General features: G+C 40.0%; 1 long non-coding RNA gene across 1 annotated transcript in view; it reads right to left on the bottom strand.

Annotated features, from left to right (window-relative positions):
• LOC129479261 (uncharacterized) overlaps positions 1–22,944 on the bottom strand; it is a 97,509-nt gene that overhangs the window by 27,078 nt on the left and 47,487 nt on the right. Inside the window, exon 3 of the long non-coding RNA XR_008656626.2 lies at positions 20,737–20,819. This is a non-coding gene — a long non-coding RNA (uncharacterized lncRNA). The remainder of the gene's footprint in view (positions 1–20,736; positions 20,820–22,944) is intronic.

The following is a 22,944-nucleotide window of genomic DNA, read 5'->3' as shown; positions in this document are numbered from 1 at the left end:
CCAGAAATAAATGTGAGTTACCAAGAAATTCCTTAGCGTAAGAACAAATGGGTCTGTAATAATTAACTGGAAATGGTCTTTTTTTAAGTTTATTCTTGGAATGGCTGGAATTCTTTCTCACTATTAACTACTGAAAATAAAGCTTAGATCCTGTTGGCATCCTCACATTCTCTATCTCTAGCTTCAGCCACTGATGTAGCGATCACTTCTACACAGGCTCCTATCATCTTCATACAAACGTAGCCTGAAATTGTCTGTCTTACCTGCAAGCTCTCTCTTTCCTTCTCTGCTAGAACGTCTCTGGCATTTTTCTTTTTTCTACTTTGAAATCATTTCTAGTTGAAGTTTTGTTCTCAGAAATGTCCCTAATGTATGTGTGTATGTGTAGTTGTGTATCAAATACCCCTTGGTATATAATTACTTGCAAAAAAATTCAAATCATTCAGAAAAGTTCTAAGAAGTAAATAACTTGTAATCCCGTGGCTCTAATCCTTTGATCAATTCCTCTTAAAACCACCACTCTCAAAACAATCTATTTTGACTTCTAAACCTATGTTATCGGCCTGAATCTTGCTCCTGTAGTCCATGTGTTTTCTATTGCTAATGAGCATCTCTAGGTGATTAATGCAGGAACTCACACTCAACACAGGTACAGTTAAACTGGTTATTTTCCCCACATTTGTGTCCCTGTCTCAGTTGACAGTTTAAATACTCTATACCTGTCATTCCTAGGTTACTTCCCCTCCCTTACTTCCCACTGCCATGCACTTATTAAGTCCTGCAAATTCTATCTCATCCCATCTCTCCACCATCCATCTCTTTCTCCCAGCTTTACTACTGCAAAGTGTGGCCCTGGCTATCTATTTTGTAAGACCCACAAAACAGTCTCCTCAGTTCCTCAGTTGTGTCCTTGCATGCAGCCTCAGCCTGTAGTCCACGTGTAGTTCATTGTCCAGAAGGTTGATTTTAAAACAGAAGTCTGTGGCTGGTGGTGTTCTGCTAAAGCCTTCGGTGGTCTTTTATCCCAGCAAGCAAAAGTTCCAGTCCTGTCCACTTTCTGAGATAGGCCCCTTGTTGATTGCATGGTTCCAGGCACATCTCATATTGCACTGGGTCTGCTTAACATATCCTGGGCTTTGGTCATGTCAAAACCTTACAACTTCCCCAGATAAGCAATTCCGTTTTACGCACAATTCAATAGAAATATAATACAGGCCACAAATACTACTAGTCACATATATAATTTTAATTTTTTTAATAACCACATCAAAAAAGTAAGAATAGGTAAAATTAATTTTAATAATATATTTAACCCAATACACCCAAAATGTTATGATTTTAACATGTAATTTAAGAAGTATCAAGCCTTTGATACTTTGATCAATGTTATCAAGCATGAAGAAAACAATGAGAATCAGAAACAGAATCTTGCTGGAGGGAGAAGGAAGGAGAACAGAAAAGGGAAGCAGCATCTATTTTTTAGAGACTTCTGGAGACAGTGGAAAAGAAGACAGTGATGGTGCTGGAGAAGCAATACTCAGGGGGCATCCAGAGAACTGGAAAGGGTGCTCCTGTGGAATCCAGCAAGTACATTGGTTTGAAAAGAGAAAGTAGTGAGTAGAGTCAAGTGCCTGATAGATCATCTTGGGCTCTGAGAAGTGGCCACTGGCTGTGGCCATCAGTGACCTCAAAATGAATGGTTTGGGAGCATGGGGGTTGGAAATCAGACTGCAATGGGCTGAGAGCAAGTAGGAAGAGGCAGTTAAAAAGGCAAAAAGAAGACACGGCACAGCTGGAGAAGAGAGGATGGAGGAGGGGTGTGTCACTATTTTTCACACAAAAGACAATATTTCCTGCAGGAAAGGATGCAGCAGAGAGAAGATACTGAGAGGAAAGGCACTCCCTCTAGATGGGATGAGGGTAACATGAATGCAGATGAAGGCAAATGTGTAGGCAGGGTTCTCACACCTGGCAGCCTCAAACTCTCTCCCAGGCATCGCCTCTGTTGGAAGGAGGGCTCGGGAGTGGGCTGGAGGACTGGAAGCATTAACCAACAGATTTTGAAATCTTTATAAGGAAGCAAGTAAGAAACCCTTGAGAATTGTTAACACTCTGAAGTCTCAACACATTTATTTTGCCCTGTTCATCATTAGTCTACAAATATTTCTTGTACTCCAGTTTCTACCTAACATTTTTCTGGGAAACGTCTCATTCTAGCCTCTATTTAGCTAATACTAATAAGCCTTGTGCACCTCAATATCTGAGTTATGCACACATTGTTCCCAAGACTTCAAAAGGAGCTTGAAACACAGGAGAGATTCATTAAAGTCCAAAAGTAAGAGCATTGTCACAGGAACTTTATCAAAAACCTCTGATCCTTAAAGAGCCTATGGCTGTCTGAGGTTTCTATTAATCTGACTACAACAGGTTTGAGAAGTAAAAGACCAAAAATTCCTGAGACTTGATCAAGCTTACCTTGTCTGAATTGTGTATTTAACAGTTAGGGAGAAATGGTGAGGGAAGTGATTCCACAATACGGGGTCTCAGTGAGAGAAGTACAGAAATAGACCCAAGTGTACGTACAGAACTTTAGTATATGATGGATGAGGGGAAGGAAGGGCAGCAATGGAAAATTGACTCGCCTTTTGAAGAAAAAGAGCTGCCTCCCTACCTTATTCCTCCTGCAAAATAGACTCCAAATGAATTTAAAAATTTTCAACATTAAAAAAGACTCCATAAAATTAGTAGAAGAAAACATTAATAAATATGTTCTGTATAGCCTTGGGTCTTTCTAACTTCTTATTAAAAATTACATAAATTATAAAGTCTGTACAGACTTTAAACTTCTGTATAGTATAAACAAAACAAAAATCAGTAACAACTCAGAAACAAGGATGAAGAAAAAACAGAAAAATTTCAACTATTTTACTGAAAAAAATAAAAATGAAGAAAAATATCTAATAACTACATGATATTAACAAGAAGTTCACCTCAAAAAATAATAAATGGCCAATGGAAATGAAAACAATGTAACTCCAGTGTCACTAGCAATCAGAGAAATGCAAATTAAAAACTAATAAGGAATTTCCCAACTACACTGGCAAAGTTTTAAAAAGAGTTATAAAATCCAGTGCTTATAAAGATATGATATTGAAGGTACATTGACAAGTGGAAAGGGATAATGCTACAATTCAGAAGGGTTGGCCAATTATATCAAATTATACAATTGTTAAATCTGTACATTCTTTGACCCAGAAAGTTCAATTTCACTGCTAGGAATTTACTCTGAAGAGAATAATGCACAAGTCTGTTTGTTGAAGCATTGTTTATAATGATTTTAAAAATGGAAATACCTTACATAGCCACTGATTGGAAACAACCGATAAAAATTGTTGCATATACATACAATGAAATAAGTAATCAATAAAATGATGTTGGATATAGACCAATTTACTGACTTGAAAAGATACTCATGATTTCATGTTTAAAACAATCAGTTGAGAAAGCAGCATGAATTATGACCTCATTTACATAAAATTCCACACACACACACACACACACACACACACACACACACACCGAGATACAGAAAGAAAGATGTTATCTGGAAGAATGTTCAACAAAATATAAACCATATCTATCTCTGAGCCACGGGATTAGAGGTTATTTACTTCATAGAACTTTTCTGAATGATTTTAATTTTTTGCAAATAATAATATACAAAAGGGTATTTGATACACAACTACACATACACACATACATTAGGGACTTTCTGAAAACAAAATTTCAATTGGAAATGATTTCAAAGTAGAGAAAAGAAAAATGTCAGAGAAGTCCTAGCAAAGAAGGAAAGAGAGAGTTTGTGGGCAAGGCAGACAATTTCAGGCTACGTTTGTATGTAGATGATAGGAGCCTATATAGAAGAAATCACCACATCAGTGGCTGAAACTAGAGACAGAGGATGCCAAGAGGACTTAAATGGTGCAGACAACCAGCCTGACACATTCTATCCCTTGCACTGCAAATCCATGCATATCCTCCAAGATTACAATATGGTATTCCATTTTTATGGAACAAGAGGACCTCGCTTCTTTTATGAGAGGATGGACAAAGCTTAAAACAGTCAAAGTAGCCATCAAGGTACTACTGGCAAATACAATATTGGAAAAGACATGATGCAAGAGGCCTCTAAATGTAGTAAGACTAGAACTGTTGATTCCAATGCTGCAGCTTGTCCCAAGGCTAGAGCTGATATTCATTGTCACCTTTCTCCACTGTGCATATTAGATTTCCCTCTGCAGCCCTTCACCTGGTCTGGATTGCATGCCTAATAGATGAGCCAGACCCTCGGGCCTGAAGCATATGAGCCATGAGTTGACTTTCTCTTGTTGGACTGAGTTTGATGCAACTGCCCATTCACCATTTTCACTAAGCATGAAAGATTCTGTGACTTCTCTGGGTTCTGGGTATACTCTTTCCTGCCACCCTCGTGTAGCACAAGCCTACCTCTTCACGGAAATCAGGGTCAATTCCCCTGCTATTTACAAATGTATACACCATTATAATAATATGGTTTGGCCGTGTCCCCACCCAAATCTCATCTTGAATTGTAGTGCTCATAATCCCTATGTGTTGTGGGAGGGAGCAGGTGAAAGTAATTTAATCATGGGGGAGGTTACCCTCATGCTGTTCTCATGATAGTGAACGAGTTCTCACGATAGTGAGTGAGTTCTCATGAGATCTGATGGCTTTATAAAGGGTTTTTCCCGCTTTTACTCTGCATTTCTCCTTGCTGCCACCATGTGAAGAAGGACATGCTTTCTTCCTCTTCTGCCATGATTGTAAGTTTCCTGAGGCCTCCCCAGCCATGCTGAACAATCTCTTTCCTTTATAAATTACCCAGTCTCTGGTATATCTTTACTAGCAGTGTAAGAATGGACTAGTACAATAATCTACTGCCTAAGGAGGACATAGAAAGTTTTTTTAAAATAATTTTCCATAATCCCAGAAAATTATCCTGTGCCCTTTTCTATTCAATCCCCATTTCCAGAAGCAATCACTATTCTGTTGTCTATCAATATAGGTTTGTTTGCTCATTAACTCGATATAAATGGATTCATAGATAACAATCTGTGCTTATATCATTTTGCTAAGTATGTCATCTTTGTGATTCATTCATATGGTTGCATGTATCAGTAGTTCCTTTCATTTTAATAACTGTAGTATCCCATTGTATAGATACACAAATGGTTTATCTATTCTACTAAAGAAGTATACTTGAGTTGTTCACAGTTTCTAGCCATTATGAATAAAGCTACTATGGACATTTGTGAATCTACATTTTCATGTTTCACATAAAAATCTAGAATTGTTATGTAATAGGGTAAATGTTTAATTGTCTAAGTAAATGCCAGCTTTCCAACATGAATGTACATTTTAATGCTGTGATCAGCAATGTATGAGAATTCTAATTTCTCTACACTCTCACTGAAAGCTGCTGTTATTAGTTGTTGTTTGTTTTCTTTGCTTTGTTTTGTTTTGTTAGCCACTCTAGATGTGAAGCGGTATTTCACAACAGTTTTCCTGGTTACTAAGTATGTGTAAGCACATTTTTATTCATTTATTGGTCATTTATATATATATATTTTTTGAAGGATCTGTTCAAGTCTTTTGCCCATTTGTTAAACTGGGGGTATTTATCTTTTTAGTCTTAAGTATGAAAGTTCTGTATGTATTTTATTTTTGTTTGTTTGTTTTTGAGACAGGGTCTTGCTCTCTCACCCAGGCTGTGTATTGGTGCCATCACAGCTCACTGCAGCCTAGACGTCCTGGGCTCAAACTACTCTCCCACCTCAGCCTCTGGAGTACCTGAGAACACAGGAACATGCCACCACGCTGGGCTAATTTTTTTTATTGGTGGTAGAGATGGGGTCTTTCTTTGTTGCCCAGGCTGGTCTCGAACTCCTGGACTCAAGCAATCCACCCACCTCCCAAAGTACAGGCATAAGCCACCATACCCGGCCTCTTTATATATTTTGGATATAATCCTTTGAAAGATCTATTATAAAGAATTTTATAATCTCTGGCTAATCTAGTAATGTTCTTGATGGCATCATCTGTTGAACACAGATTTTCATTTTGACATTGTTCAATTGATCAATTTTTGGCTTTTAAGATTACCATTTTCTGGCTGAGCATGGCGGCTCACTCCTGTAATCCCAGCAGTTTGGGAGGCTGAGGTGGATGGATTACTTGAGGCCAGGAGTTTGAGACCAGCCTGGCCAACATGCTGAAACTCCATCTCTACTAGAAATACAAAAAATTAGCCAGGCATGGTGGGTTACCACTGTAATCCCAACTACTCAGGAGGCTGAGACACAAGAATTGCTTGAACCCAGGAGGCGGAGGTTGCAGTGAGCTGAGACTGTACCATTGCACTCCAGCCTGAGCAACAGAGTGAGACTCTGTCTCAAAAATAAATTGCTGTTTTCTACTTGTAATTCTTGTCAAGATAGAGGAAAAAAGACTGCATTTACTTGCCTTCCTGAATTGACTTTAAAAATGGAAAATATATATGACACACAGTTCTCAAGACCCTGACTATCAGGCGACAAAACCCAGTAATCACTGAGAGACAGGAAACAGAGGAGTTGAGCCTGAGGACTGTCCCAGGTTACTGCCTTGACAGAGTTCCTTGGGAATACAGATGCAAAACTTTAAAACAATAATTTAGAAAATCCCAGCCAACAATATTTAAAAAGGATAGTAAATCATGACCAAATGAAGTTTATCCAGGAATTTAAGGTTAGTTTATTCTACAAAAAGTAATCAATATAATTCACCACATTAACAAACTTAAAAAGAAAAACCACATGATTATCTCAACAGATGTAGAAAAATCATTTAGCAAAATCCAAAATCTAGTCTTTGTTAAAACTTTCACTAAACTACAAATAGAAGGGACTTCCTCAAGCTTATAAAAAGACATCTATTAAAAGTTTAAAACTAACATCTTTCTTAATGGCAAAATACTGTTCTCAATCTGTCTATTAAACATTGTACTAAGGGTTGTAACCAGCAATCAGTAATTTAAAATTAAAATTAACAATAAATACCACTTACATTGGTATCAGAAAATGTAAAATGCATTAGGATAAATCTGAATCTGACAAAATACATAAAAGATCTGTATACAGACCTATAAAACATTCCTGAGAGAAATTAAGAAGACATAAATAAATGGAGAATGTTCATTTGTCAGAAGTCTAACACTTTTTTGAGACTTTGTTATTGACACAACAGCTTCTGAAATGTTTTTCATGGAGAGTATAGGGGCTTTTATCGATTTTTGGCTTTTAAGATTACTGACAAGCCTATTATTGTCAATGATCCCCAAATTGATCTATAGATTAAATACAATACAATCAAAATCTCAGCTCATATTTTTGTAGAAATTGACAACCTATTCTAAAACTCATATGGAAATGTAAAGGACCTGGAATAACCAAAACAACTTTGAAAGAGAAGACCAAATATAGTGTACTCACACTATCTGATTTTAAAACTTATTATAAAGCTACAGCAATTGGGACATTGCAGTATTGATGTAAAAATCAATAAAGACATCAATGGAACAGAAAAGAGAGTCCAGAGACTCACACATATATTGACTAATGGTTCTCAGCAATTTATTCAGGTAATTCAGCAGAGAACAAATGATGCGTAAAAAATTACATATCTATAGGCCAAAAAGCCCCAAAACCTTCTATCCATACCATTCATCATCTTCAAAAATTAACTCAAATAGTTCACAGTCTTAAATGTAAAATCCAAAAGCTTCTACAAGAAAAACACAGAAAAAAAAATCTGTGTGACCCTGAGTTAGCAAAAATCTTATTGGGTATGACACCAAATATATGATCCATAAAAGAAAAAGAAAGATGACTTTAGCTCCATCAATATTAAAACTTCTGTTCTTCAAAAGATACCATTAGGCCCAGAGCTAGGCCAAGGCAAACCCATCAGCCGCCCCTCTCCAACATGTGCCCAGTCCCCCTCAGGGCCCAAAAGGCCACCGTCATCCCCGTGGGAGTCCAGTGACTCCTGCGGAAGAACTCGACAAGATGGCAGCTCCAAGGGCAGATGGAGGCCAAGTCACTCTGCCCATCTCCAGAGGCTAGGAGGCTGCCTTTCTAATGTGACCATCCACTCGCTCTGGCCCTCACTGTCACAGTGGCTGGCACCACTCTGGGCCTGCTGCCCACACGGACCATAGGGGTGAGGGAGCAGGACCCAGGCTGTCCTCACGCCTGTCTTATAAAGAGCAGGGCTGAGTGCAGGAGTGTGATTCCCCAGGAGGTGCTCGTCCCAGCAGCTTCAGGCTCTCGTCCTCATCAGTTTTGCACCTGCTGCGACAAATGGCATGGCCAGGCACACGATAATGTCAGAAGAAACCTCTACAGAGGAGAAAGACACCACAGACAGCCTGTGGTCCAGACAGCCACTGCCGAGCAGATGGGGCCTGTGCCCCTTCAATTTGGCCAAAGAAGCCCCCATAGTCTACACAAAAAAAAAATTTCCAGAAGCTGTTGTTGTTCCCAAACCAAGTGGAGGATAGGGCTGCTATTTCTTGTGGCCCGATAATGAGATGCAGATGAACTGGGGAAGAAGAGAGTTTTTAATTCTGTAACTGGTTACAGGGAGAAGGCCTGGAAATCATAGCCAGACTAACTCAAAATTACAAAGTTTTCCAGAGCTTATATACCTTCTAAGTTCTATGTCTACGTATAAGTGTGCTTTCATCTAAAGACATAAGTGATTAACTTCTTTAAATCTATAACTAAGGTCTGAGGGTCTGAGTCTTGAAGACCTTCCTTTGGAGCCTCAGTAAATTTGCTTAATCTAAATGGATCCAGGGCTGGGGTGATTATCCTTATCTTGTCTCCTGCTATATCATGAAGGTTTGGGGAGTTCGTTCACACCCCAATAAACTTGTTTGTGGAGGCCTGGGGAGTTTCTTCAGACCACAATAAAACTTGTTTAATCCTAAATGAGTCCTGTTAAGAATTCTCTTGTGATTTTGTTATGCTTTAAGCCCCAGGAAAGGCCTAGGCAAAACTCTTGGTGGGCTTTTGTTACATTCCAGCTTTCGTATAAGGGCACTGGCTTTTAATGTTTAACCTAGCCACTCAGTCAGTACTGAAACAGTTGTTATGGAGGCCTGCATTAGTAAGACTTGGCCTGTACATTTTGTCAATAACAAAGTCTCAAAAACAAACAAACAAAAATCCATAAACACACACACACATACACACAAAATCATCAACACTAAAAATCATTCTTGAGTGTGATTTGCAAACTAGAGTCTGAGTCTGCAGAGGCATTCCAGGAACAAGACACCACCCTCATATCCAGATCCATATGTCCTACCCATCATGCCAGGGAAAATGCTCCATTCACCACGGCACAAGAATTGTAGCAGGAGTTTTCCTACTCATCTGCTTCTACCCTTGAATAGAAAATAACTTATCAGTCCTCAGCTTCTGGTTCTGGTTTCAGAGTTCTCTCTGTTTTGGAGGGGTTTGAATGCTAGAGGGGCTTTGACCCACTTACTTCTATTCACAGTTCTGAATATGGAGGTCAAGAGGGGAAAGTGACATGTCCCAAGTCAGAGTCAAAAAGAAAACAAACAACAACGGACCCCCTAGTGTATAGTGGGCATTGGTGAGCTACGGGGGCTATGGATGTGATAAAAACACTGTCCCTTCTTCAAGGAGCTCAATCTAGCAGGGGGGACAGACTCTTTGTAGGCAGGAACAGTCTTCCCTGCTACAGAAGGAAACTTGCAATCAGGGAAATGAGCCCCGTCAGGGACAGGCCACCACGCTGCCCTGAGAGGATCATGTGTGGACACAGGGCTGTGGCAAGGCCTTGCCTTGACCCTCTAGCTGTGCTATAGGGCCAAGTGGGGCCTGGAGTGGCCTGAGGAAGTGGTAGCCAGGAGGTCTTATCTAGTTCTCCAGGGCCCTGCATAAGTAATGTCATTTCTATTTGCACAGCAAAATCAGACACATAGTTTTCTAGAACACGAGATGCCTCCTCTCCCCCTGGCCCAGGAGAGGGTCTATGCTGGTTGGTGGGCCTTTGTTTGTGTTAGAGTCAGAACACTCCACAGAGTTCCAAGTGGTCAGTTGTGACCCACAGGCCACTGGCAAGTGGAGGCAGAGCTGTGGAGCCCTCGGGAGCCACGGAGGGCCTGCTGCCCACCACACAATGCCTGTTCAGCTGCTGCTGGCCCCCCTGTGGGCAGCAGTGCTAGTGACATGCAATTCTGGGACTAGTGCCAGCGACCCTATGGACACCCTGGGTGGTCTGGGCATGCATTGCTGTGGTGGCCTTTACGGTCAGGAGATGACATGCAGTGAGAAGAAGGGAGGAGCCAGCACAAAGGGATTCAGCCAAGGGTGAGGTCCATGAAAAGGCCAGAGCCAAAATGCAGCCGGCACCCCAGGCCAGTGCTGGCCTCATGTCACCCAGGCTGGAGGCCAGTTCTTGATCACCCCAAACCCTCTGCTTGAGGGTTCTCAAGGAAATGAGCAGTTCTTCCCATCAGGACCTAGGTGAACTGAAAAGAGCAGGAAAAAGCAGGCCTCCTGAACTTCCCTGAGTGACTGATGCAAGGCACTTTCTGCATCCCTCACTGCGTCGTGGAGAAGATATTCAGAGGTGAAGCATGAATGATCTGAATGACCGCACTGACGGTGAGCAACCTGCAGAGCTGCCTGACCAAGAAATCTGAGACTGAAGCAACCTTGCAGACAAAGAAGGAGAAGAGACAGAAAGGCCGGAGCAGGTCAAGGCAGGAATCAAGCACACCACAAATGCTGGAGTGAGGCGACTGACCTCCCTGACCCACACCCCACCGAGTGCCCTGCATCTACTCCAGGGCAGTAGAGACCACATGGAGGATGAGGACTTAGCAGTGGAGGGGAACATGAAATCAGGACATGGTGGTTCCCCAGCGTCCCAGCCACAAGTCCCTCTGAAGAGTGTGGATGACGATGGTGACTTAAGTTCATCCTTCAAATGTCCTGAGGGGGAGATTGGAGTAGCAGACATGCAATTGTGGGAAGAATTCCAAAGGAGTACAGAACGCACAGCACAAGTTCAAAATGTTGATCAGTGAGCAAGCCTCTCTGCAGTGTGCTAGGGCACTGCTGGGGAGGGAGCTTACAAAGCTGCAGCTGGGGCTTCCTGCTGTGCCTGAACTACACCGAGAATGCATGATGGGACCTCATCAGGAGTCCAGGGAGGAGGACACCTACTACCAGGACCTTGACCAGAGACTTCACAAGGTGCACTAATAGTTTAACCGTGTGTTACACTCGTGACCACTACAAGAAGATGGCCCAAGACCTGGCCCAGGAATTGAGGAAAAACACTTTTAATTTTCAGAGGGAGATCTTCTTCCTTGAGAAAATGGCCCAGAAAGGCTGGATGGCTGCCATGTCTATGGAGAGAGCACTCCAGATGCTCTTGTTACTGGTAGTTAGACAGGTATAAGCTGGGCAAGAGAGGGCTCTCCCACCCACTAGGAATGTAAGATAATGGTTCAGCAATTATGACATTACCTCTCTAAAAGTGATAAACTGGCAGCTGGCACCAGGGAGAGGCCATTTCCTGATGGTCCACACTCATTGTACTAAAATGTTAATTGAACACAGGCACCAGGGAGAAGCAGCTTCGTGGGTGTGCGCACTGAGAGACAAAATGGCAGAGTATGACCTCCTGGGGGCACTCCACTGGAAAAGGGAAGAAGCCTCAGATGGGCATGTGTATGACTTCATAAACACACTGTGCATGCTCACTTCCCAAGGGTAAGGGGGCACTGTGCATGTGGGCAGCCCACCCTAAGGGAAGTATCATGGGAAAGGGGCCAGCCTATAAAGTCCTAGGATCACTGTTAAATGTTGCACTTGTTCAAGTTACCCACTTGGGTCTCTTCTAAGCGTAGTTTCCTTTCCTTTCTTTCCTGTTCTAAAGCCTTTTTATATAAACTTTCACTCCTGCTCTGAAACTTGCCTCAATCTCTGTTTCTGCCTTGTGCTCCTCAGTTGAATTCTTTCTTCTGAGGAGGCAAGAATTGAGGTTGCTGCAGACCCGTACAGATTCACCACCAGTAGCTCAGATACCTTCCACCAGTAACACTCTGGAAGGAAAACAGGCAGAAGCCCACTGACTGTGGGGTCAGGTTCTGGCCCTTCCCAACAGGATTTTTGACTCCTGGGGCTCTGCCCACAGCCCATAGGGGCTCAGAAGTACCAGGGGGACCATGGGCCACCAGGGCCCCCAGGAGGAAGGCAGGTCATGATGGGAGGGCTTGGGTCCAGAGCACCTGCTGGTTTGATTCTGTTTTCCCTGTAGCTGGGTCCTGAATGCCCAGAGACTCATAAAACGTTAATTTAGCTACTATTCATTAGTTGATGCTGAAGTTGCTCTCATTGAAGTTTGACAGATAGCATTAGGATTGTAAGGTATTGTTTTTCAGATAAAGATCATTTAACATAATTCTTACAAATACATTATTTCCACATCTCTGGGCCATTCAGAACTACATAAGTATTGTATTATATTTTCGTTTACAGAAAGGACCCCTCTTACCTCAATATCATTGTGTCTGATATAGAAGGGAACGTTTAAAACAAAGCCAATTTCTAATCTATGAGATGTTATTATAAAACGATACAGTAGGCTGGACATGATGGTGGCTCACGCCTGTAATCCCAGCACTTTGAGAGGCAGAGGCAGGTAGATCACCTGAGATCAGGAGTTCGAGACCGGCCTGACCAATAAGGTGAAACCCCACCTCTACTAAAAATACAAAAATTAGCCAGGTCTGGTGGCATGAGACTTTAGTCCCAGCTACTAGGGAGGGTGAGACAGGAGAATTGCTTGAACCCGGGAGGTGGAGGTTGCAATGAGCCGAGATCGTGTCACTGCACTTCAGCCTGGGTGACAGAGCAAGACTCCGTCTCAAAAAAAAAAAAAAAAAAAAAAAAAAAAGGAAGGAAGAAAGAAAGAAAGAAAAGAAAAGAAACTGATACAGTAAATTGGCCAGAATAAACTTTGGTTTAAAAACAAAATACCATGAAGAGAATAAAAAGACTAGCCACAGACTAGAAAGAAATATTTGCTAATTATCTACCTGGTAAAGGACTTGTATCTAACATATATAAAGATCGTTCAAAACTCAAAAATAAGAAAGCAGCCCAAATGAAAATGGGCAAATATTTAAACAGACACTCCACCAGAAAGAACATACGAAAGGTAAATCATCACCTGTACATATGCTCAACATCATTAGTCACTAGAAAATTGCAAATTAATACCACAATGGGATACCACTACATACCTATTAGAATGGCTAAGACTAAAAAGACTGGGCATGCCAGGTGTTAGCTAGAAGGTAGAGAAACCGGAACTCTCAAAAACTGCTAGTGAGAATATAAAATGGTACAACCATTTCACATAAAAAGATTGAGATTACAGCAACTCATAACAGAACAACCCTGTTACAAAGAAGGAGAAAACAACAGCTAATTTCTCTGCCTGCAACACCCTGGCTAACCAGAGGTCCTGAGTCTGTCCACGTGACAACTTCACTGCTAGCATAACCAGTATTTGAGAAAACCTGTGCAATAAACAAAACTACAACCAAGGACTCCCACAGAGTCCACTTCACTCCCCTGCCACCTCCACCAGAACAGGTGCTGGTATCCATGACTGAGAGACTTGAAGATGAATCACATCACAGGACTCTGCTGACATTCCCCAGCACCAGCCTGGAGCCCGGTAGCCCTGCTGAGTGGCCAGACCCAGAAGGGCAATAACAATCACTGCAATCTGGCTCTCATGAAGCCCTATCCCTAGAGAAGTGGGGAGAGCACTACATCAAGGGATCACCCCATGGGACAAAATAATCTGAACAGCAATGCTTGGGTTTCAGATCTTTCCACTGAAACAATCTACCCAAATGAGAAGGAACTGGAAAAGAAATTCTAGTAATATAACAAAACAAGGTGCTATAACACCCCAAAAGATCATACTAGCTCTCCAGCAATAACCCCAAACCAAGAAGAGATCTCCAAATTGCCAAATAAACAATTCAGAAGGTTGATTATTAAGCTACTCAAGGCACCAGAGAAAGGTGAAAATCAACTTAAATAAATTTAAAAAAAAACAGGATATGAATGAAAAAGTCTCCAGAGAAATACACATTATAAAGAAAAGACAATCACTTCTGAAAATGAAAGACACATTTAGAGAAATGCAGAATACGCTGGAAACTTTCAACAATATAACTGAACAAGTAGAAGAAAGAATTTCAGAGCTTGAAAGCAAGGCTTTTGAATTAACCCAATCTGACAAAGACAAGGAAAAGAGAATTTTAAAAAATGAACAAAGCCTCCAAGAAATTTGAGATTATGTTAAACAACTAAACATAAGAACAATTTGTGTTCCTGAGCAAGAAGAGAAATCTAAAAGTTTGGCAAACTTCTTTGAAGGAATAATTGAAGAAAATTTCCCTGGTCTTGCTAGAGATTTAGACATCCAAATACAAGAAGCTGAAACAGCACCCAGGAAGCTCATCACAAAAAGATCATTACATAGGCACATAGACATGAGGTTACTTAAAGTCAAGATGAAGGAAAGAATCTTAAGAGCTGTGAGGCAAAAGCATCAGGTAACCTATAAAGGAAAACCCATCATATTAATAGCAAATGTCTCAGCAGAAACCCTGCAAGCCAGAAGAGACTGGGGTCCTATCTTTAGCTTCCTTAAGTAAAATAATTATCAGCCAAGAATTTTGTATCCAGCAAAACTAAGCTTCATAAATGAAGGAGAGATAAAGTCTTTTTCAGACAAACAAATCCTGAGAGAATTCGCCACTACAAAGCCAACACTACAAGAAATGCTAAAAGGAGTCCTAAATATTGAAACAAAACCTCAAAATACACCTAAGTAGAAACCCCTTAAAGCATAAATGTCACAGGACTTATAAAACAATAACACAGTGAAAGAAAAAAAAAAACAAGGTATTCAGGCAACAACTAACAGGATGAATGTAACAATACCTCGCATCTCAATATGAATGTTGAATGTAAAATGACCCAAATTATCCGCTTAAAAGATACAGAATGGCAGAATGGATTTAAAAAAAAAACCAAAACACTAACCAAATATCCGCTGTCTTCAAAAGACTCATCCTAACACATAAGGACTCACATAAACTTAAGGTAAAGGGGTGGAAAAAATATTCCATGCAAATGAAAACCAAAAGTGAGCAGGAATAACTATTCTTATGTCGGACAAAACAAACTTTAAAGCAAGAACAGTTAAAAAAGACAAAGAGAGACATTATATAATGATAAAAAGATTTGTACAACAGGAAAATATCACAATCCAAATATATATGCACCCAACACTGGAGCTTCCAAATCCGTAAACCAATTACTGTTAGACCTAAGAAATGAGATAGATGGCAACACAATAATAGCGGGGGACTTCAATACTCCACTGACAGCACTATACAGGTCAAGACAGAAAGTCAACAGAGAAACAATGACCTTAAACTATACCTTACAATAAATGGACTTAACAGATATTTACAGAACATTCTACCTAACAATTGCAGAATATACATTCTTCTCCTCAGCACATGGAACATTCTACAACATAGACTATATGATAGGCCACAAAACAAGTCTCAATAAATTTAAGAAAATTAAAATTGTATCAAGTACTCTCACAGACCACGGTGGAATGAAATTGAAAATTAACTCCAAAAGGGCCCCTTAAAACCATACAAATACATGGAAATTAAATAATCTTCCCCTGAATGATCCTTAAGTCCACAACAAAATCAGGATGGAAATTAAAAAATTCTTTGAAATAAATAATTCTGACAAAACCTTTCAAAACCTCTATGATACAGCAAAAGCGGTGCTAAGAGGAAAGTACACAGCATTAAATGCCTACATCAAAAAGTCTGAAAGAACACAAATAAACAAGCTCACACCTTAAGGAACTAAAGAAACAAGAACAAACCAAAGTCAAACCTAGTAGAATAAAAGAAATAACAAAGATCAGAGTAGAATTAAATGAAATTGAAACAAACAAAATACAAATGATTAATGAAACAAAAAGCTGGCTCTTTGAAAAGATAAACAAAATTCATAGACCATTAGGAAGAGTAACCAAGCAAAGAAGAGAGAAGATTCAACTGTGCCCAATTACGAATGAAACTGGAGATGTTACAACCAATACCACAGAAATATGAAAGATCATTCAAGGCTACTATGAACACCTTTATGCACACAAACTAGAAAACCTGGAGAAGAAGGATAAATTCCTGGAAATATACAACCCTCCCAGATTAAATCAGGAAGAAAGAGAAACAATAACAAGTAGTGAGATTAAAAGAGTAATTTTAAAATTTCCAACAAAAAAAAGTCCTGGACAAGATGAATTCAGAGCTAAATTCTATCAGATATTCAAAGAAGAATTGGTACCAATCCTACTGAAACTATTCCAAATGATAAAGAGGGAATCCTCCCTAAATCATTCTGTGAAGCCAATATTACACTAATACAAAACCAGGAAAGGACATAACAACAACAACAAGAAAATACAGACCAATATCCCTGATGAACGTAGATGCAATGGTCCCCAACAAAATACTAGCTAACCAACTCCAACAATATATCGAAAAAATAATACACCACGGTCAAGTGGGTTTTATACCAGGGATGCAGGGTTGGATTAACATACACAAGTCAATAAATGTGATACACCACATAAACAGATTTTTTTTTAAATCAAGTGATCATCTCGATAGATGCAGAAAACTCATTTGACAAAATCCAGTATCACTTTTTGCTTAAAACCCTCAACAAAACTGGCATAGAAGGGACATACCTTAACGTAATAAAAACCATCTATGTCAAACCCACAGCCAACATTAATATACTGAACAGGGGAAAGTTGAAAACACTTCCACTGAGAACTGGAACAAAAGAAGGATATGCACTTTCACCACTTCTATTCTACGTAGTACTGGAAGTCCTAGCCAGAGCAATCAGACAACAGAAAGAACTAAAGGGCATACAAAACAGTAAAGAGGAAGTCAAACTGTCGCTGTTTGCTGATATGATCATATACCTAGAAAACCCTAAAGACTCATCCAAAAAGCTCCTAGATCTGATAAAAGAATTCAGTAAAGTCTCCGGATACAAAATCAATGTACATAAATCAGTAGCACTGCTATACACCAACAGCAACCAAGCTGAGAATCAAATCAAGAACTGAATTCCTTTTACAATAGCTGCAAAAAATAAAAATAAAGTACCTAGGAATATACCTAACCAAAGAGGTGAAAGATCTCTACAAGAAAAACTACAAAACACTGCTGAAAGAATCATAGATGACAGAAGCAAATGGAAACACATGCCATGCTCATGGATGGGTAGAATCAATATTGTGAAATTGACCATACTGCCAAAAGCAATCTATAAATTCAGTGCAATTCCCAATGAAAATACCATCATCATTCTTCACAAAACTAGAGAAAACAATCCTAAAATTCATATAGAACCAAAAAAGAGCCCACATAGCCAAAGCAATACAAAGCAAAAAGAACAAATCTGGAGGCATCACATTACCTGACTTCAAATTATACTACAAGTCTGTAGTCACCAAAACAGCATGGTATTGGTATAAAAATAGGTGCACAGACCAGTGGAATAAAATAGAGAGCCCAGAAATAAAGTTATATACTTATAGCCAACTGATCTTCGACAAAGCAAACAAAAATATAAAGTAAGGAAAGGACTTCCTGTTCAACAAATTGTGCTGGAATAATTGGCAAGCCACATGGAGAAGAATTAAATTGGATCCTCATCTCTCACCTTATACAAAAATCAACTCAAGGTGGATCCAAGACCTAAAACTATAAAAACTTTAGAAGATAACATTGGAAAAACTCTTCTAATTAGCTTCCACTTATAAGTGAGAACATACAGCCTTAGGCAAAGAGTTTAGGACCAAGAACCCAAAAGCAAATTCAAGAAAAAGAATTATAAATGGGTGGGTCTTAATCAAACTACAAAGCTTCCGAACAGCAAAAGAAATAATCAGCAAACAGATAACACACGGAGTGGGAGAATATCTTCACAAACTATGCATCTGACAAGGACTAATATCCAGAATCTACAAGGAACTCAAACAAATCAGAAAGGAAAAAACAAATAATCCCATTAAAAAGTGGGCTAAGGACATGAATAGACAACTCTCAAAAGAAGATATACAAATGGCCAACAGACATATGAAAAAAACACTCAACATCACTAATTATCAGGGAAATGCAAATCAAAACCAACATGTGCTACCACCTTCCTCCTGCAAGAATGGCCATAATCTAAAAATCAAATGCTTGGCATGGATGTGGCTAAAAGGGAACACTTTTACACTGCTGGTGGGAATATAAACTAGTACAATCACTATGGAAAACAGTATGGAGATTCCTTAAAGAACTAAAAGTAGAACTATCATTTGATCCAGCAATCTTACTACTGGGTATCTGCCCAGAGGAAAAGAAGTCATTATATGAAAAAGACACTTGCACGTGCATGTTTATAGCAGCACAATTCACAATTGCAAAAATATGAAACCAACCTAAATGCCCATCAACCAATGAGTGGATTAAAAAAATGCAGCATATATGTACCATGGAATACTACTCGGCCATAAAAAGGAATGAAATAATGGCATTCACAGGAATCTGGATGGAATTGGAGACCATTATTCTAAGCAAAATAACTCAGGAATGGAAAACCAAACATCGTATGTTCTCACTTATAGGTGGAAGCTAAGCTATGAGGACACGAAGGGGTAAGAATGATATAATGGACTCTGGGGGCTTGGGGGGAAGAGTGGGAAGGGGATGAGGGATAAAAGACTACACATTGGGTACGGTGTATACTGCTCAGGTGATGGGTGCACCAAAATCTCAGAAATCACACCTAAAGAACTTATCCATGTAACCAGGCATCACCTGTTTCAAAACTATTGAAATAAAAATAAAATAAATTAGTTTAATTTTTGTTTTAAAAAGTTAAACATACACCTATCATGTGATCCAGCTATTCCACTATAGGTATTTACCCAAGAGACAGGAAAATACATGTCCGTACAAAAACTGGAACAGAAATGACCATAGCACCTTTATTTGTAATAGCCAAAAAATGGAAACAACCTAAATGTCCATCAACAGGCAAATGGACAAACTGCAATATACCTGCACAATGAAAAACAACTCAATAATAAAAAGCAAGAAACTACTGATATAGCTTACAATGTGAATGAATCTTAAACAAATACGCTGAGGCAAAAAAAAGCCAGACATAAAAACAGTGCATTTGTTCTTTTTGTCCATTTATATAAAACTTCAGAAAATGCAAACTAATCTCTAGTGACAGAAAGCAGATGATTGATTGCCTTGGTGGGGGAAGAGGAGCAGGAGGTGGAATTTTGAAGAAGTGTGAGGAAATTTGGGGCTGATAAATATGCTTGCTCTCTTGATCAAGTGATGGTTTCATAGGCATATATATATATATATATATATATAAATATATATATGTGCCAAATCTTGTCAAATCATACACTTTAAGTATGTGCAGTTATTATACTAAGTATACCTCAATAAGTCTTTAAAAATGCAATGGCTTGAAACAGCAATTATTTTATTACCTCTCATGATTTTTTGGTTCAGGAATTCAGGCAAAGCTCAGCTGCGTGATGTTTCTATTCCAGCAGCATTGACAGAGGTCAGGCACCCTATTCATTAGCATCTGGGTTTGCCAGAAGCTCCAAGACAGCTCTACTCACATGTTTGGTGACTTTTCAGGGTGGCTAGGTAGCTGGGATCAGTTGGTACTGTTGACCAGAATGACCACATGCAGCCTTTCCAACATGGTGGTATGAGGGTTGTCCAGGCTCTTGCATGGTAACTCAGAGCTCCAGAGGCAGTGTTCCAAGGTGCCCATGCAGAAGACGCAAGCCTTCTCATGGTCCAGCTTCAGGAATCTCTGGACATCACTTCCACCATATACTATTAGTCAAGCAAGTCACTAAAGCAAGGCCAGATTCATAGAGGAGGAGAATTAGACTCCACCTCTCAGGATCTAATTTTATCCACTACAACAGCATGGTAGAGTGGAAAGAACAGGAGTTAGACAAACAGATCAACTAATCCTACATCTGCCACTGCTAGCATTATGGCTTCAGATATATCATCCAATCTTATTCGGACTCAGTTTCCTGACATATAAAAAGGGAATAACCAAAAATACTCATAGAACGGTTGTGAGCAGTAAACCCTCAGACACAATCCATTCTTTGCCAAAAATAAAACAAGCAATACACTGAGATTTCATTGGTTAGAGTAGAATAAGTAAAATGAGCATTGACTGACAGTGCTGAACTCAAATCCCAGCTCCTGTCATTCTTGCTGGATGACCTAAGCAAGTCACTTCACTTCACTGAGCCCTGAATTGCTCACCTGTAAAATGGAGTAGAAAATGTCTATTGTTTAGGGTCCCTGAGAATTAGAGATAATACCACAGTAGAGTGCCATGATGCAAAAAGCAGTTTTTAAAGTCATGTAATCAAAGCACTTACTGAGCTCAGGAAAGTTAATTCCCTCTCCCTGTTCCTTCTCTTCATCAGCCTTCCATCTCAGACTCTTGGGAGATTCCAGTGCTCTGTAGAGATAAGCAAGAGTACTGATAAGTTTTGGGGAAGCAAAACTTATCTCTCTTATCAGAGAGAGAAGTTTAGAGGCCCAGTCATGAGAGCAAAGCATCAAGGGTAAATGCTATTGAGCTCATTATTTGGCATTAGGAGTCAAAGTATAAATGCAGATCTTTTTCTTTTTCTGCAAGTGATTCTGTGTTGTTTGCATACAGGACAATTAAAGTTCAATATCTATGCATCCTTTCTGTCCTTGCTAGTACATTTTGTACTTTACCATTGTCAGTGTTTGATTGTGTTATTCTTTTTGTCAAGTATAAAGCTACTAGAACAATGTTGGAACCCCTAGTTGCTCAATATTAGGTTCCCCTAGCCCTGCACAAGGCACTAGGTACACGGTAGGACTTGAGGGTAAGAGACGTAACAGGGAGGGAAATTGATGTTTATTTATTGCCTATGATGTGTTAGACACTGTAGCAAGTATTATCCATTGATTTACTCTTCCAAATCTTCAAAGTAGAGCTGATAAAATTACTAACAGGTAATTTTACTATGTGTCACACACTGCTGTAAGTGCCTTAACTTCTTTAGAGTAAGTATCTTAATTTGGGTTCTCCTCAAATCAGCCCCTGAGACAAGGATTTTGCATGCAGGGAGTTGATGTAGGGAAGTGAGTATGGACTAATGAATGAGGGTGCAATGTAAGTGAGATACTAAGGAGAGAAAGCGTGATAATGGTAACGTCACTGCTGGGGGCAAATGGGCCCAGTCCTATTGGGGACCCTCAGGGGAACCTGGTAAGATTCTTTTCAGAACTGTTCCACTAGAGGGTGGGGAAGCTAGAATATTTACCCAGGACTCCCATCCCCATTGCTTCAGGGTTGCCCCCAGGGGCACCAACTCCAGCATCCAGGATGTGCCTGTGCAGTGAAGCAAGTTTCCTGGTGCCAGGAAAAAGCCCTCAGGCTTCTAGAGAAGACAATTTAGCTGTGTGGGATGGGAAGCTGTCAACACCAGTAGCTCACCTGAGAGTAAATTCAGGTGGACCAGACCCATCTAGGTCTGAACATCAATTCTGCTACACATTATCCCCTTCATTTGACCAGAGAACAGAGACAGAGAGTTGAGGTAACTTGCTCAAGATCCCATAGCTTAAAAACTGGCAGAGCTGGGATTTCTACTCAACATCCTTACACCACATTTTAACTATTTTACCTCTTAGATAAGGATGATCGAACATGTTAAGTAACAGATCCAAGGTCACACAGCTATTAATGCAGTTCATACATGACAAACTTGTGTTTGAAACCATGATTACGGAGCCAAATGCCTGAACTCTGCCACGTAACCTGCTATGTCCCAAGCACATAGCTCTAAAGATTAACTTTATCACATCCAGTAGCTCCCTTTACTTGGAAGCAGCTTTCTCTTAAAGCCCATTGGCTCTAGCAAAATTCCCATTTGCAATGGACAACACCCCATATTTACTTGTACAGCCTAGGCACTTTCTCTATGCTTCTTTATGGTCTGAGAGCTCTAATAGCTGAAACACAATACCATCTACTTACAGTAAACACATAACCCCTCTTTACTATTGACAATCTCTACTGTTGGCTTTCTCTTTGAGTGGCTACCTTAATAAACAAGCAATTACTGGGAAATGAGAGGATAAACAATGTATTTCTTTGGAAGACTAATAAATCTTTGGCTCCACTTTCTCAACTTTTTATTCTACTTTATTACTCCCATTGGCTGAGTCCATATCTTACCATGCAAGGGAACCAATTGATCAATTAGAGAATCGGTGGCCCTGTTTTGACATTCTGCATTAAACAGAAACTAATTGCCTGATTCCAGATGCTTTTTAAAACACATCTCAGCAATCAATAGGTCTGTGACTATGTTTGGAATAGAAGAGCATCTTCGGGTGGGTCAGATGAAGCCCTCCATGTCCCAGTCATGGTAGCCCAGGTTCCTCCTGCCTTGTCCTGGGGAGGTTCTGCTTCTTCATTAGTGCTTTCTTTCCAAGGTTTCCTTGGTGACCATGCACCCAATTAATGCCTCTCATCTGACACCCTAATGCCTGGATGGATCACAGGAGTCTAAGGAGCCTCCCAGGCTTGTGGAGTCAGTAAG

The sequence above is a fragment of the Symphalangus syndactylus genome, chromosome 3 (genome assembly GCF_028878055.3).
Source record: "Symphalangus syndactylus isolate Jambi chromosome 3, NHGRI_mSymSyn1-v2.1_pri, whole genome shotgun sequence".
In the NCBI taxonomy this organism is placed as follows: Eukaryota; Metazoa; Chordata; class Mammalia; order Primates; family Hylobatidae; genus Symphalangus; species Symphalangus syndactylus.
Note: the sequence above shows the minus strand (reverse complement) of the source record. Positions and strands in the feature narration are given on the sequence as shown.